At 40.0% G+C, this 17,197-nt stretch overlaps 1 protein-coding gene across 1 annotated transcript in view; it reads right to left on the reverse strand.

Annotated features, from left to right (window-relative positions):
* FBXL13 (F-box and leucine rich repeat protein 13) overlaps positions 1-17,197 on the reverse strand; it is a 204,748-nt gene that overhangs the window by 186,954 nt on the left and 597 nt on the right. The window lies entirely within an intron of this gene.

Genomic DNA, 17,197 nt, shown 5'->3' on the forward strand with positions numbered 1-17,197 from the left:
ATATATCATAGTTTGTATCTGCTAATCCCAAACTCCTAATTTATCCCTCCCTACTCCCCCTTTTCCCTTTGGTAACCATAAGTTTCTTTCCTATGTCTGTGTAGTCTGTTTCTGTTTCATAAGTAAGTTTATTTGTATTATATTTTAGAATCCACATATAAGTGATATTATATGGTATTTGTCTCTCTTTCTGGCTTCACTTTGTATGATAATCTCTAAGTCCATCAATGTTGTTGCAAATGGCATATTCATACTTTTTATGGCTGAGTATTATTCCATTATATATATATAATATATCTACACATACACATTATATACATATATGCATCTATAGATACATATAATACATATGTATGTATACACACACATACACACATCTTCATCCATTCATTTGTGGATATACATTTAGCTGCTTCCATGTCTTAGCTATGAAGAACTCCATTTTATTTATTTATTTTTTAATTTTTTGTCTTTTTTAAGGCTGCAGCCATGGCCTCTGGAAGTTTCCAGGGTAGGGGTCAAATCAGAGCTGCAGCTGCCGGTCTATACCACAGCCACAGCAATGCAGGATCCAAGCCATATCTGCAAACTACACCGCAGCTCACAGCAATGCTGGATCCTTAGCCCACTGGGGAAGGACAGGGATCTAACCTGCGTCCTCATGGACAATAGTCAGGCTCATTACCACTGAGCCACAATGGGAACTCTAAGGAACTCCTTTTTAAAGTCAAAAATTCCTCAGACTCAACCATGAAAGTGAGTGAGAAAATCCAATACCAAAATCAAAATCTACTGTGAATTTTAGAAGTCTTTTACAATGAGGTCCTGTTGTATAGCACAGGGAATTATATCCAATCATTTGTGATAGACGGTAATATGAGAAAAAGTATATATATATATATATATATATATATATATATATATATATATATATATATATATATAACTGGGTCACTTTGCTGCACAACAGAAATTGACAAAACATTGTAAATCAACCATAATAGTCTTTTAAAAATGCTTTTGTATTTTATCATTCACAACAGCTGCAGAGTATATATCTGAAAATTTTTAGCGTAGTTCACATATGACTTACTGAATTAGATCTAAGATAATGTTTAAGGCACCTATATGGAACCTCAGAAAGCTTGCTGCCATCTTATTTTATTCTGAGTTCCTCCCCAAAGAAGAAATTTCTCATAAGAGTATTGGTGAGACATATATTGAATTCACTTGAGACAGAAAGAAGGGGTTTACATCCCACAGAAACCACCTGGGATCCTTAGAAATTTCTCTTTGCCTCTTTGATACACTAGTGAGTCTTTAGATATGCGTGTATTGGTAGGGAGTGTGTGTGATGGGGGAGGTGTGTTCTCTTTGGCCTTTCTTCCACATCGGGCCTACTCTTGCTGGCTTTTTTCCTACTCTTCTCTCTCCTGAACAAACTATTTCCACAGCTGAATCATGCAGAGTTCTTCCCACCCCCGGGTATCAGCAGATCCAGGTCTGGGAGTCCCATCTTCGACTCTCAGCAGTTCTCATTGTGTTCCTCCAAATAAAAAGAGGACAGTTTCTCCTGATGGGACCCATACAACACATTTTCCTCTTTGCAGTAGCTCCATGTCCCTTTCTTAGTGTGCAGCCTGCAGGATAAGGAACCCAGCTCTTAAGACTATGATAAAATGGTAAGGCCTCAGTGTCTGTCCCTCCCCAGCTCTCCCTGCTGATCTAGCCCCACCCCAGCTGCTCACAGTGAGCAACTCAGCCATGTCCAGACCCATTTCCTTCTCCCTCAAATCTGGAGAATACAGTGACACGGTGACACAGCACATCAGGGTTCTCACCAAAGTTGGCGAGCTGGATTTGAAAAGTCTTCTGTCACCTAAGGGTTGAAGTCATCTATTACCTGGAGACCAGACTTCAGACAGCTCTCTGAATAGCCTCGATTAATAGCTGATTGTGGTCACTTTTGTGCCTCCATCACCAGAGTACTGAGTTTTTCTATTACCGACTTCACATTCTCTCCTGCATCCTATTCTGGTCCCCATAGGACATCTGCATCAGAATGACCCAGGGAGTGAACTGATTTCTGATGAGGCCTCGGAACCTACATTTCATTAGCTCCCCAGATGATTCCTATCACACTAAAGTCTCAGATTTTCTGCCTTATTGGAGGTCAGCTTTGAAGTAAACCATTAAAAAAATTGGGATTGATTAATGACTATGAGAAACTGCTTATTTCTTTGTATTTCCAAACCCCACAGATCAGAAGGCTACTTTTCCTGAAATGTTTTCTTGCAGAAATCAAATCAAGTTGAAAAGATATGTCTCTGGAATGCTAATAAAATCATATGGGAGTTCTCTTTGTGGCACAGTGGAAACAAATCTGACTATGAACAATGGGGTTGCAGGTTTGATCCCTGGCCTTTCTCAGTGGGTTAAGGATCTGGCATTGCGGTGAGCTGTGGTGTAGGTCACAGACACAGCTCGGATCCCACATTGCTGTGGCTGTGGCTGTGGCATAGGCCAGCAGCTGCAGCTCCAATTAAACCCCTAGCCTGGGAACCTCCATATGCTGCGGGTGTGGCCTTAAAAGGACAAAAACGACAATAAATAAATAAATAAATAAATAAATAAATAAATAGTCATATGGAACTAGCATAGTTCAAAGATTCACTTTTTTCATAAGAAATCTCACTGTTTATAGTTTCTTAGGTGAAATAAAATATCCTCATGTTTCTCATATCAATGTGAGAACAATACATAGCCACATGCAAATAAGAAAGCATAGTTAGTGAATCAATAGATTTTTTTTCTGCTCAGTGAAAATAAAAATTATAAAATCAGAGTTTCCACTGTGGCTCAGGGTGTTACAAACCCAACTAGTATCCATGAGGATTCAGGTTTGATCCCTGGCCTCACTCAGTGTGTCAGGGATCCGGCGTTGCCATGAGCTGTGGTATAGGTCAGAGACACGGCTAAGATCCCATGTTGCTGTGGCTGTGGCATAGGCTGGCAGCTGCAGCTCTGATTGGACCCCCTAGCCTGGGAACTTCCATATGCTTCAGGTATGGCCCTAAAAAATAAAATATATGTATATATATCTATAAAATAATAAAATAAAAATAAAATAATAAAATAATAAAATAAAAATAAAATATATATATATATCTATATATATATCCATTAGCTTGGCCTTTATAAGCAGAGATAAAATAAGTAAACATTCCCACAAGATGAATGTTTGACTTTCAAAAACAGTAAGCAGGACTTTATTATTGCTAGCCTTCTTAGTAAAAACTTCCATGGTCAAGGACAAAGAAGACCATGACTTCCTTGGCTTTCTCAGGCTTGTAAAGTCACAAAACAATTGTGCAATCCTCCGCTTTCTTTTGGCACTGCCTCCTTAATCTCAGTCCACAATATTTCTCAAATATTCTGAAACATGTCTGGGTACTAACAACAAACAGGGGTTTATCCAGGACAGTTGTTTCTACTCTTTTCCATTACTACCCATCTTTCAAATAACAAGATATTGCAGTGAGTGGACCCCACTGGGTTTTACTCCTGGATCTGTAATCTTCTAGTATGTAACCTCTGACAAGTTACTTCTCTTGTTCTTCTGTTTCCTTAATTATGCATGGGATAATAAAGGTACATATTAGTTAAATGAATTAATGTATGTAAAGTACTTTTAATTGAGTCTAGCACAAAATAAGTACTCAATAGATAAAAGTGAGAGCAAGCCATTGTCATTATACTAACCATTCCACTGCTAATTATCACTTCCAATAGAGGAAAAGACTTGGACAAAGAGAAAAGAAATGCAAAAATATTCCCTTGTGACATTTAAAGGCCAGAGTGATGACAGAGAAGAGAGACTGACTTTATGCCAAGTCTATTGGAAGAGATTAATACCAGTGCATGTGGGGGGAAATGGGTAGGAGAGAGTTACAATAGCATGATAATAACTGTCTGTTAGAACTGTGGGTAGATATAAGACACTTGACAGAGCTAGTCTTGCTTATCTTTTTATATACTCGGATAAACAGAGTAAAAATGCTAAGGGCCTAAACAACAATACAGAAAATAACTGCATTAGGAGGACAGAGATAAACGTTATTACCAAAAGCTCATGGAGTCCTCAGCATTTAGAGAAACTTTCAAGTGAAAAGGAGAGGGCAAGCTCTTACCCTTGGCAAGGGCAAAGCCGCAGGAGCACAGATCAGTTTGGCTGGCGTGGAGGATAAATATAAGAAAAAAGCAGACAGGGTCAGTTTATGAAGATGTCAGAATTCCACGCTGGGACCTGGGACTGGGTCCTTCTCTAGCTCCAATAGTTCATTCATGATCAGATCCCAGCAAGATCACTCACATGGCCAAAGGTCACAGATGGCCACCCGTCAGAGAGTCCCAGTTCAGCATGTTTCCAAGATCCCTCTAGGGAAGACCTTGACTTTTAGAGGGTTTATTCTTGCTTCCGGATTTCATAGATGAGGCAAAGAAGGGCCAGGTGATTCACAGAGCCAGCATGTTTTTAAACGACAAGCCTAGGACACTTCTCTTGCCCCTACTGTGCACTCAGGCAAAATTGTGTGCATGTGTGTCTTCCTCCACAACTTGAGAGGTTTTTTTTTTTTTTTCCACATTATCTGGAAATATTTTATTCATATGCAAACCCCCAAACACATTCTTCTTTCAAATAGATGGTTATCAACATATAGTTTGCACCTTGTTGTTATCATTGCTGCTGTTGTTTCAGATGAGATTGCTTTTAAAATTGCAATGTCAGCATCATAGTTACAGAAACCCTTTTACTTAGGAAGAGGCTTAATTTCCTAAATACTGTCCAAAGTCCCTTCTACCTCCCTCCCTTTCTCCAAGCCCTAAAACAAGTTCAAAGGGACACCGCAGAAATACTCAGTCTCCCCATCTGCGATAGAGACGGTGTTGGCCTGCGGTAATCCTAGGAACGTCTTAATTTTTTCCTTGGAAGTTAGTAAGTGAAAAAGTTGAAAATAAAAGAAGCTCTGTGTCTTGTCGACTTTTAAATAGGGAGTGCCACATATTTGTTTTAGAAACCCGTTAACTAAAACCCACTGAAGATTATTGAAAGGGACCAACTGACTTCAGCCATTAAGGAGGGACACCAGGGACAGGAAGATGCCCCTCAAGGCCAGAACTTGAGGGGTTTTAAGTCACCAGTCATCTAATCCCTAGAGGATTAAGTGAATTATTACTGGAAAAATAATAAGTCATATGCTTTTTGGTTGTTCTAGCGACCTTAGGGTTTGCCCCTTGAACTGCATCTATGAATTGGCTGGTTGGGCTGAGGGAGCTCAGCACACAAAACTGTCCTCAGAAGCTAAAACTTTCTAGCCCCAAAGTCCAGTGAAACGAGTTAGTATAACCAGTTCCTTCGCTGGTGGTTTCTTGCTCATATGTTTAGTAATTCCTGATTCTTACATCTCTGGCAAATATTTGCATTAATGAATCTCTTTTAAAAATTCTGATGATAGAGTCTATATGATTTAGAAATAAATACAGTATCTTAAAAATACATATTAGACACTTAATCATGCAAGAAACATAGAGCATAAAAACCACATAAAGATCATAAAATCTAAAACCACTTATTTATTTCTAAAAATAGAAAACGCTCCATAAAAATCCTGGTTTATAACTCAAATATGCCCTCTGCTGGGCAGATCTAGTTTTGCAAACTCCTTCCATCTTTCCTAACTGAAATCTGAGCTACTGCTTTCTCACCCTCAGATACAATCCATATATGTAGCTGCTTAATAATTTTGTAGACACTGTACCCTTGGCTATCTTTGGTTCCTACAGAGCAGGCCTTGTTTGTTGACAGTGTACTGACTTCTGCCTAGTTTGTAGGAATTGTGGGAGAAACAGATTTCCAAATATTTTTGATAACATGCTGTTTGATAGTCTATCAATAGGGCTTCATTGTATAGGCTCCTATCTTAATGGTATCTTTTAAAATACAATGTCTTTTTTTTTTTTCCACACTGTACAGCAAGGGGGTCAGGTTATCCCTACATGTATACATTACAATTACATTTTTTCCCCCACCCTTTGTTCTGTTGCAACATGAGTATCTAGACATAGTTCTCAATGCTATTCAGCAGGATCTCCTTGTAAATCTATTCTAAGTTGTGTCTGATAAGCCCAAGCTCCCGATCCCTCCTACTCCCTCCCCCTCCCATCAGGCAGCCACAAGTCTCTTCTCCAAGTCCATGATTTTCTTTTCTGAGGAGATGTTCATTTGTAATACCATATGATATCACTTATAACTGGAATCTAAAATACAATGTCTTTTGAAAGGAATGTATCCAAGGAACCAGATTCCAGCAGTGGTGGGAGTATTTCAGAGTCCTCAGAGAGCAAAATGATGACAAGAGTGAGAGTGAGGAATTAAAAGGCAATACTCAGTTTCCCCACAATTCTATAGAAGTGCAGCCTCTCGGTGGCTACAAGGGGACAGGTTTTTTTTGTTTTTTTTTTTTTAAGAAAAAAAAACTTTGAATTTCTAAAATATATTTTTCCCAATCTTAAAGAAAAAGAAAGCATACTATTTTATTGCCCAAATTCCTAAGTCTTTGATCATTGAATTCACTTATTTCAAATCTAAATTAAAGTTTAAAAAAAGTACTTGACTCCAAGATCTTAAAAAAGGTCTCTATGTTTAGATCTGTTGTATAAATAACACCTCTAGGTTGCATAAATTCTGTACTAGATGCTGATGGTCTATGAGGGAAAGCACTAGCTCGCTGCAACACGGAGGACATGAACCGTGAGAGAAGGATTTCCTGTGATTGGACATAGTGGTTTCAAATTTGTTTTTCAAGTAAGAGGGGAAAAAAAAACTTAAAAAACCAAATTCATCAGAATCCCCAAATGTAATCCAGATGAAAGCAGATATGCTCTTGGATGTTGCTGGGTGGGTGAAAAGAGAAGAAACACTCTCTTTCTCCCCAAGGCCCTTTCTCAACCTGTACATCATCCCCCAGAGGAGTTCTGAGAACCCTGAGATTCTGCTAAAACAGACAAAAGAGCACTTTGGGAGTTCCCGTTGTGGCTCAGTCGTTAACGAAACCCACTAGTATCCATGAGGAAGTGGGTTCAATCCCTGGCCTCGATCAGTGGGTTAAGGATCTGGCATTGCCTTGAGCTGTGGTATAGGTCACAGAGCAGGTTTGGATCTGGCATTGCTGTGGCTGTGGCTTAGGCTGGCAGCTGTAGCTCCGATTTGACCCCCAGCCTGGGAACATGCCGCGGGGACGGCCCCCCAAAAAAGTAAAATACATTTAAAAAAAAAGATTAAAAAAAACCACTTTGGAAATCTATCATCGTCCAATTAGCCACCCACAGGCCTACCTGAGACCAGAGTGAGAGGGTTTATGAAAGCATCATAAGCTGGAACAGAAGCTGACCCCTCTAGGAAATAGGGTGTCCAGGAGACCTCAGCTGGCACAGCAGCCGGAGGAAAAGGGCTCTGGTCCCAGGGAGACCAGACACAGGCCTGCAAACTGGCCAGCCAACTGCCTGCCAGGGATGACAAACCAGCGCTTTCCAGCAATGAATGCTTTTACGCTTCCTGTGCTTTCTTTGTATATTTTTTCTAATTTTCTACCAGTACAGTTCATTCAATAACAGTGTGGGAAAGCAAAAAAGGAGAATTTTTCCTATCTGTAAGCCAACATTTCATCATTTTGTTTTTATATGTGAACTTTTACTGATTTTAAAAATAGTATATGCTCTATGTAATTTTGAAAATTGAGAAAAAACACAAAGAAGAGAGTGAAAAAAATCAGCCATCATCCTGCCAACCAAAAATAGCCTCAAATAAAAATTTTAATTTCAGTCTTTTCTCAACCCATATGTTTTTTACAAAATTAAAATTAGGGTCATGCTATATATAGTTTTGTATTTCCTTTTTTCCCCCTGGCTAATTATTATATTTTTGGTTTTGTTTTTGTTTTTTGTTTTTTGCTTTTTAGGGCTGCACCTGCACCATATGGAAGTTCCCAGGCTAGGGGTCCAATCCAAGCTACAGCTGCCGGCCTACACCACAGCCACAGCAATGTTGGATCTGAGCCATGTCTGCAACCTACACCACAGCTCACAGCAATGCTGGATCCTTAATCCACTGATCAAAGCCAGGGACTGAACCCAAAACCTCATGGTTCCTAGTTGGATTCACTTCTGCTGTGCCACTATGGGAACTCCTCATTATTATATTGTGATCATTTTTCCATGTCCTCCCACCAAAATTCTTTAAAACATCATGTATTAAAGTTCATTGATAATTTATTACAAAAAATGTACATAAATATTTAAAATTTCCTAAATGGTTGGCCACTTAGGTTGTTTCTAACTTTTTTGCATTATTACAAATTATGATATGCATGTTATCACTATTAATGATGAAATGTAAATACCTTCACCTCTGTTTTCTTAGGACAGATTTCTACAACAATGTAGACTTAAAAGGTGCAATTTGAAGCTACTCACTTGTTTTTCAAAATTTCTTTCTGAAAAGATGTTTATCCTTTCATTAGCAGCCAATGGAAGTATCCATTTCACCTTGCCAACACTGAGAACCATAAAATTTTCATTTTTATTCATTGGATGAATGAAAAATAATTCATTTTCATCTACATTATGTTTTTGTCAGTGAGATTAAATTCATTTTCTTACATTTACTACCTGCTCTAAACTGAATTGTGTTCCCCAAAATTCACATATCAAAACCCTAATCCCCAGTGTGATGGTATTTGGAGACAGAGCCTTTGGGAAATAGCTTTAGATGAGGTTGTGTGGGTGGGATCACTGAGATGGAATGAGCGTCCTCATATAAAGACACACCTGACAGCTTGCTCTCTCTTTCATCCTTTGACATGGGAGAACACAGTGCACTGGCAGCATTCTGCAAGCCAGGAATGGAGCTGTCACCAGAACCTGGCCATGTTGGCACCCTGATCTTAAGACTTCCAGCCTCCAGAGTTGAAAAAAACAAATTTTCACTGGTTAAGTCACCCAGGCTATGGTTTAATTATGGCAGCCCAAGCCAACTGAGATACTGGCCATCTGTGATTTTCCATATATTTGATTTGTCCTTTATTGGGACAGGCTTCAGTTAGCTAGGGTTGCAAGATACATCTCAGGGGGATGGTGAAAACCAGAAAGATGGCAGGGCCCTTTGTCACACTTCTACTCATGTCCCCAAAGTCTCCCCTAGTCTCTCTCTCAGCTAAGGGTTTAAAGGGTTTTGTGGTTTGAAACAGGTATGGCAACAGTTAGTCCATGACTCACTCTGTCTTGGTCCATTTGGATTCCTATAACACAACATCATAGACTAGGTGACTAATAAACAACAGAAACTTAGTTCTGACAGTTATGGAGACAGGAAAGTCCAAGATCAAAGTGGCGGAAGATTCTGTGTCTGCTGAGAGCCACTTCCTGGTTCACAGATGGCCATCTTCTCATGACCAAAGGGCAAGGGAGCTCTCTGGAGTCTTCACTATAGTAAGGACTCTAACCGCATTCAAGAGGGCTCTACCTCCATGACCTGATCACCTCCCAAAGGCCCCCACCTCCTAATGCCATCACATTGGAGACTGGGTTTTAACATATGAATTCTGGGGAGACACAAATGTTCAGTCTATAACATGTTCATATCACTTCTTTAATTTTCATGATAAAAGAACTAATCACTGAATCCTGAAGATTTGGAAATAGGAATTTATTTTGATGCATGCGAGAACAACTGCCCCCTGTGTGACAATGAGTGTCAGGATGGAGGTTCCTGAACAGAAGACAGACATACCCTGTGCCACTGACCCTTCCTGAAGTTCCAGTCGCATGGTGCCCATGAAAAGAACAGTCTTCTCAGAGACACAATGATCATTTCTGGGTCAAAGGTAATTTTCTTTGGCTTATTAAATATGTTACTATATCCTAGACCTGCACTGTCTAATATAATATGACAGCTACTAATCACATGTGGCTATTGAGCACATCAAATGTGGCCAGTCCAAATTGAAATGTGCTATAGGGGAGTTCCCATTGTGGCACCGCAGAAAAGAACCCAACCAGTATCCATGAGGATGTGATTTCGATCCCTGGCCTCACTCAGTAGGTCAAGGATCTGGCATTGCTGTGAGCTGTGGTGTAGGTCAGACATGGCTTGGATCCCACGTTGCTGTGGCTGTGGCATAAACTGGCAGCTGCAGCTCCAATTTGACCCCTAGTCTGGGAACTTCCCTACACAATAGGTGCCACTCTAAAAAGCAGAAATGAATAAATAAATAAATGTGCTGTACGTGTAAAGTGCAGAGCCAGTTTTGAACACTTAATATGATTTTATATTGAGTCCAGCTTAACAGGATTATATTTTGGATAGATTAGTTTGTCCAAAATTTATTGTTAAAATTAACTGTAGGAGTTCCCATTGTGGTGCAGCAGAAGCAAATCCAACTAGGAACCATGAGGTTGCAGGTTTGATCCCTGGCCTTGCCCACTGGGTTAAGGATCTTGTGATGCCATGAGCTGTGGTGTAGGTCACAGGCACGGTTCGGATCCTGTGTTACTGTTGTGGCTTAAGTCGGCAGCTATAGCTCTGATTTGACCCCAGCCTGGGAACCTCCATATGCCACATGTGGCCCTAAAAAGCAAAAAAAAAAAAAAAAAAAAAAAAAATTCACCCACTTTTTTTCACTTCTTTAATGTGTCTATAGGACACCAAACTGGATAAATATAGAGAACTCAAGAGAAAACTTTGAGCTAGAGACAGCTTTAGAGACATAGCTGTAAGTGGTTGAAGCTGTTGAGGTGTTTTCAAGCACATGGTAGCTGCCCAGCAAATATTTGCTGTTGAAATAAATGGTCTAATGGACCATTAGCTGACCGCTCTTGCCATCCCCCAACACAAGAAAAAAAGGCTGGAGTCCAGAGCCTAACTTTGTTCAAAAAAAAAAAAAAAGTTACCTAGCTTGAATAGAACATACAGTCCAGCAGTCTTTAAGCTGGTGTGCAAACCTCTGGGAGCCCACAAAGGCTTTTCAAGGGCTCTGTGCGGGTGGACAGTAGAAAGGACCATTTCTAGATCCTCGCCTTTCCATGTATTCCTTCCTGAACTGGATTTGCCTTGGGACGCATTTTACGATTTTCTTTCCCCATTTTTCCCTTTCATAATCACTTTCTTCCACTCTAGAAAATAAAGGCTTATCTCTCATCCACTTGAAATTTCACTACCAAGAAAACTGAGGCAGAGAGATTTAGAAACTTGCTCAAATTCACACCATTAGTCATTGGCAAAGCCAAGAATAGAACCTAGGCGATCTCATAATAAAAGACCCTTATATTGCTTCTGACACTTTATCTTTCAAGTAATAAACCTCAACTCAACATAGAGTTCATTGGCTCCTACACTAGAAATTCTAAAGGTTTAGGATGAATTTAACGCAGTGACTTACTGATTTCTTTCCATTTCCCCCTTCTGCCTTCAGCAAAATCCACACCCTAAAATCACCTTTCCTTGTGGACGCAAGAGAACTGCCAATGGCTCCCAGGGCTACATGCTTCCCCATGAACATCCAGAGATACTGTATCTCTGCCCCAGCATTTCAGCCAGCAGCCTGATCTAAACTAGTTTAGATCACATCTTGCCATCTCCCACTATCCTCCCCCCACCACACTCCAAAATCACAAACATTGCAGCCAGGGAATTTGAATGTGCTGATTGTCACAAGCCAGTCAGGGTCCAACCCCAGACATAGGGATAGTCAGTTTCCCTGAAGCACATAGGCTGTGTGGGGAAGAGGTAGGTTATGGAATAAGAATGAAAGAACTATTAGGAAGAGGGAAGTAGATGTTATGTAGACAACTTGTTAATGTCTGGTAAACACCTGCTCCTGGAGAACATAGAAAAGAAAGAAGGGATAATTATAGAAAGGTTGAGACCCTCTTCCTGGGTGATACTGTTGTGATCCACATCTTATTTATTCAGATAATGCTTGGAAAGCCAACCTGAACCCAGATTCCCCTTATAGAACCAAGCCAGGTATAGCTGATTATATTTCCTAAAATGGCCATAACGGTGTCTCCCATCCCAAGAACTCTTTTCAATTTGATACACTCCCCATCAAGAAGTGGGGTCTATGTTCCCTCGTCATGAATCGAGGTGAAAATAATGTTTATGTTGACTTTCAAACCTAGATCATAAATGGTGATATAACTTCTACCTAGTTCTCTCCGGAGGCACTTGCTCTTAGAACTGAGCCACCATACTGTGAGGAGGTCCAAGCAGCCCATGGAAGAACCAAGCCTCCTGGTTCCCAGGCCTAAATGAACTCCTAGCCAATATCTGGCACAACTTGCCAGGCATGAATGTGAATCATCTGAAAAGTGGATCTTTAACCTCCTGCTAATCCACCTTAGATGGTACCAAAAATAGCAAAAACAAGCTCTCCCTGAAAATCCTTGCAGGAATTTCAGATTTTTGAGCAAACTAAATGATTCATGTTGTCTTAGCCATATAGTTTTAGAGTTGTGGTATATAACAATGAATAATTGATATAGAAAGCAAACAGAAAATGACTATACAGCCAAATCAAACCTGTCATTCCATCCATCCCTAGATACACACATTATGAGAAAAAACACCCAGCCATGACTACCTTTAATTTTAACTTTTTATTATGGAAAACTTCAAACATGTATAAAATAAACAGCAGTATAATGAACCCCATGTGCCCATCACCCAGTTGCAACAATTATCACCATTCTGTGATCTTTGTATTATCTATATATCCACCCATTTTCCCACTGTCTCAATGATAATTTTTAAGGTGAAATTTCCATGTAATCGATGCACAAATCTTATCTGTATAATTCTAACAATGGACAAACCTACACCTCAGTCATTTTTCAACTCTCTAGGAAGTTCCCTTGTGTAGCTTTCCAATTAAGTCCTCTGTATCAGTCACGGTCTAGTCAGGAGACAGAAATCACACTAGTAATTTGAATAAAGAACACTTATTCTATTCCGATAGCTAAATTTTAATAAATAATTCAAAGTTATTCATATTAGCAGACAATGGTTTTAAATTAACATGTTAAAAAACAGAAAATGATAGACAAAATGGATGAAAAGACGCAGAATTTTAATTCAAATGTATAAAAAAATCAAATGGACATTCTAGAACTCAAAAATACACCATCTGAAATTAAGAACTTGTTTGATTCATTTGATGTATTTAGCAGTAGGCTGGACTCAGCATAAAGCAGAATCAGTAAACTTAAAAACAATCAATGCAAAGTATCCGAACTTAAGCACAGAGAAAAAAAGGGAATGGTGGGGGTGGGGAACAGAACAAAGCAAAAGAGACATAGGCATGTAGGACCAAGGGGGAAAAAACCAAAATGCTAATATATTTATGATCGGAGTCCCAGAAGGAGAACAAAGAATTAGGTAGAAGCACAATTTGAAAATGATCAAAGGAGTTCCACTGTGGCTCAGTGGGTTAAGAACTGGACATAGTCTCTGTGAGGTTGCAGGTTAGACCCCTGGCTTTACTCAGTGGGTTAAGGATCCGGCATTGCTGCAAGCTGCAGCATAGGTCAAGCTGTAGTGTAGGCTGCAGATGCGGCTTGCATCCAGTGTCACTGTTGCTGTGGTGTAGGCCAGCAGCTGCAGCTCCGATGCCACCCCGGCCTGGGAATTTCTATATACCACAGGCACAGCCATAAAAATTAAAAAAATAAAAATAAAAAAAGAGAGAATGACCAAGAATTTTCTAAAACAGATGGAAAATATCAATCAACAGATTCAGTAAGCCCATTGAATCAAGCAGGATTTTTTTTAAAAATCAGCCTTTATTCAAGAGATTTGCAGGGAAACGATACCCTAAGTAGCTAGGTTTTATTCAGGGAAGTAGGTAGAGTTCAGAAGAGGTTAAATATACATGGAAATCTGTGATGAAAGATGATCCCTAGATACACACATTATGAGAAAAAGCTTGTAGAAGATGAGTTTCAGAAGAGTGCTGGGCATGGCAAATTGGGTCGGATGAATAGATGTACAGGGCTGTGAGGTACAAAAGGAGTCATCCTAATAGTCTCTTTGGTAAGTAACCAGGTAAACGTGGGTGTGTGAGGCTCTCTTGCATCTGCTGGTAATGTGGTCGCAGGGGTTAGTGAAGGACTCCTCAGAAGATATCAGCCTAGGTGATAAGGAACCCTTATGAGGGCCTCTTTTCTCTGGGGGCAAAGCAGTGTGTGTGTGGTGGAGCGGAGGGGTGGGGGGGGGTTTGCTGGTGAGGAAGAGACACTCTTGTCCGGAGCAGGAATCAGCATGGAGGGTTATGGCAAGAGGAGGGTAAGCCAAGGAGAGTTACCACTTCCCTGGTGTCCCCTGACTCTCAACTCTAGTCCACTGGTGCTACCTGCTCCATAGCCCACTTGGACCAAACCATCACTCAGAGTGGCTTTATCCTGCACCTTAAATACATTTGGCTTTCTGTATCTGTGAGTTCTGCTTTCATGGATACATACAGCTGTGGATCCAAAATATTGAGGGGCAGGGGAATTCCATTGTTTCAAAAAGCAAAATTTGAATTTGCTATGCACAGGTAACTATTTACATAGTGTTTATATTGGATTGGGTATTATAGGTAATCTAGAGGTGATTTATTTAAAGATTTATACAGAGGTGATTTATACAGTAGGATGTATGTGGGTTGTATGCAAATACTATGTCATTTTCTATAAGGGTCTTGAGCATGCATGGATTTTAGTATCCATGGGGGGCGGTCCTGGAACCAACCCCAAGGATAATGAGGGATGACTTATTAGGTCTTTCCAGAAGGCTCTAACTCCCCAGTTCTGGGTATGAGAATCGTTTTATCCCTCTAGGCCTGCTTGCATAGATTTGACAGTATGAAAATGGTTTCCAAGAAGGCATATTGGTCATTCACAGATTTTTCAGATTCTTTAGTCTCCCCTTGGAAACTAAAATCCATATTATTTTTATAAGTTTGGAATTTTGCACTATGAAGTCTTGTGCTAATGTATTAGATCAAGAAATGAGGGGTTCCCATCGTGGCACAGCAGAAATGAATCTGACTAGGAACCATGAGGTTGTGGGTTTGATCCCTGGCCCCGCTCAGTGGGTTAAGGATCCAGCATTGCCATGAGCTGTGGTGTAGTTTGCAGATGTGGCTTGGATCCAGTGTTGCTATGACTGTGGTGTAGGCCAGCAGCTGTAGCGCTGATTAGACGCCTAGCCTGGGAACTGCATGCCACAGGTTCAGCCTTAAAGAAAGACAAAAGACAAAAGACAAAAGACAAAAAAAAAAAAAAAAAAAAAAAAAGAAAGAAAGAAATGAGGTCTTATAAGATACCAAGAAGTACAAACATTCTACTTTCTGAGCCCCATTTCCTACTTGTCCACCTCCTTCACTCAATTACTCTCTCTACCTCTCTTCATTCACTTCTTAAAAACTTCCACTTTGTACCCACATATCATTATTATGTCTTGTTCTCATTTCCCACCCAGTCCTTAGAGTCCTTGCTCCACCACTTCAGGCCCTCTCAAAAGCTTAACTTCCTCACCATTGCCCTTCCATAATATAGGTCTGCCAAACTCCTATCCTGAATGAAGTCAGCTCTTATTTGTCTACCTATGTATGTTTCAGAAAATCATACGACTGGGAAGGCGTATACCATGTTTTCTACACATTTTCAAATATAATTGTATAGAGGTAAAACATGAATGAAACTCAAGCTAAAAACACTAAAATAGGAGTTGCCTTGTAGTGCAGCAAGTTAAGGATCCAGAGTTGTCACTGCAGCAGCTCAAGCTGCCACTGTGACTCAGGTTATTTCTTGGCCTGGGAATTTCCACACATCTCAGCCGTGGCCAAAAAAAACCTTCTAAAAAACCTAAAACAGGAGTTCCCATTGTGGCTCAGTGGTTAACGAATCCGACTAAGAACCATGAGGTTGCGGTTCGATCCCTGGCCTTGCTCAGTGGGTTAAGGATCCGGTGTTGCTGTGAGCTGTGGTGTAGGTCGCAGACACAGCTCAGATCCCAAGTTGCTGTGGCTGTGGTGTAGGCTGGAAGCAACAGCTCTGATTAGACCCCTAGCCTGGGAACCTCCATGTGCCATGGATGTGGCCCTAGAAAAGGCAAAAAGACAAAAATAAATAAATAAATAAATAATCTAAAACAATACAGATGTATATGGAATAAACGATTAGAGTTCTCCCCTAAAGTCATTCCCCAAAACATTTGCTGTTAATAGTTTGCCATATGTTCTATAAGTGTATTATTTTCTTAAATATAGACATATATGCACAAACATATACATATAAAAATACATATATACACATATACATACAAATATGAAAACAGGTAGCTAGATTGTAGTAGATACTTTTTTAAGCAACTTGCATATTTTTTCCATTTTTTAAAAAATTAGGATGTCATGGAGAGCCTTTCTTCTCAAAAGATACAGTATACTTTATTCTACACAATATCCCATTCCACTATTCACACTTAGGTTTTTACCATTTTCACTACGCAACAATATCATAATGAATATACTTGTACATCCTTCTGGTTACATGTGCAAGTATATCCCTAAAGCAAACCCTGAGAAGTGGAAATGCTTGATCAAAGCATTTATTAACATTAGCATCCAAAAAAGAGAAGACTGTACCAAAGTGTTCTCCTACCTGAATAGGAGGGTTACTACCCCAAGCTGGGCTCTCAACACTACCTGGCTCTCCTTCTCTTTCCTTCCCTAGACTTCCAGCTCTCCCTCCTTCTCCACATAACTACTCAAAATCCCTTCTGCACCTTCCATCCCCACCCAAACGTACATATTCTTGGCAAATATTTCACCCATTATGTGTAGAAAAAATAGAAATCACCAGAAGAGAACTTTCTTGGCTTCCTGTCTCCAAACCTACAAAACTTATCCACCCCTGTCTTTCTTCTCTCCTGTTTTGGTGGGGAGGGAAACAAGTCCTTCCTCCTGGTTGTGGGGTACTTTTCACAAAGGAATGACTTCCATCTAAAGGTCTCAGCTTCCATCCCTCAGCCAACCTCAGTGTATTTTCTACCTTCATCCTTCCAATGAATACCCAAACTCATCTTGAGCCAAATCCACCA

This window comes from Sus scrofa, chromosome 9 (assembly GCF_054392235.1).
Source record: "Sus scrofa isolate SSC_HxYL_T2T_F1_AM1 chromosome 9, Sscrofa_HxYL_maternal_Yorkshire_Landrace_v2.0, whole genome shotgun sequence".
Taxonomy (NCBI): domain Eukaryota; kingdom Metazoa; phylum Chordata; class Mammalia; order Artiodactyla; family Suidae; genus Sus; species Sus scrofa.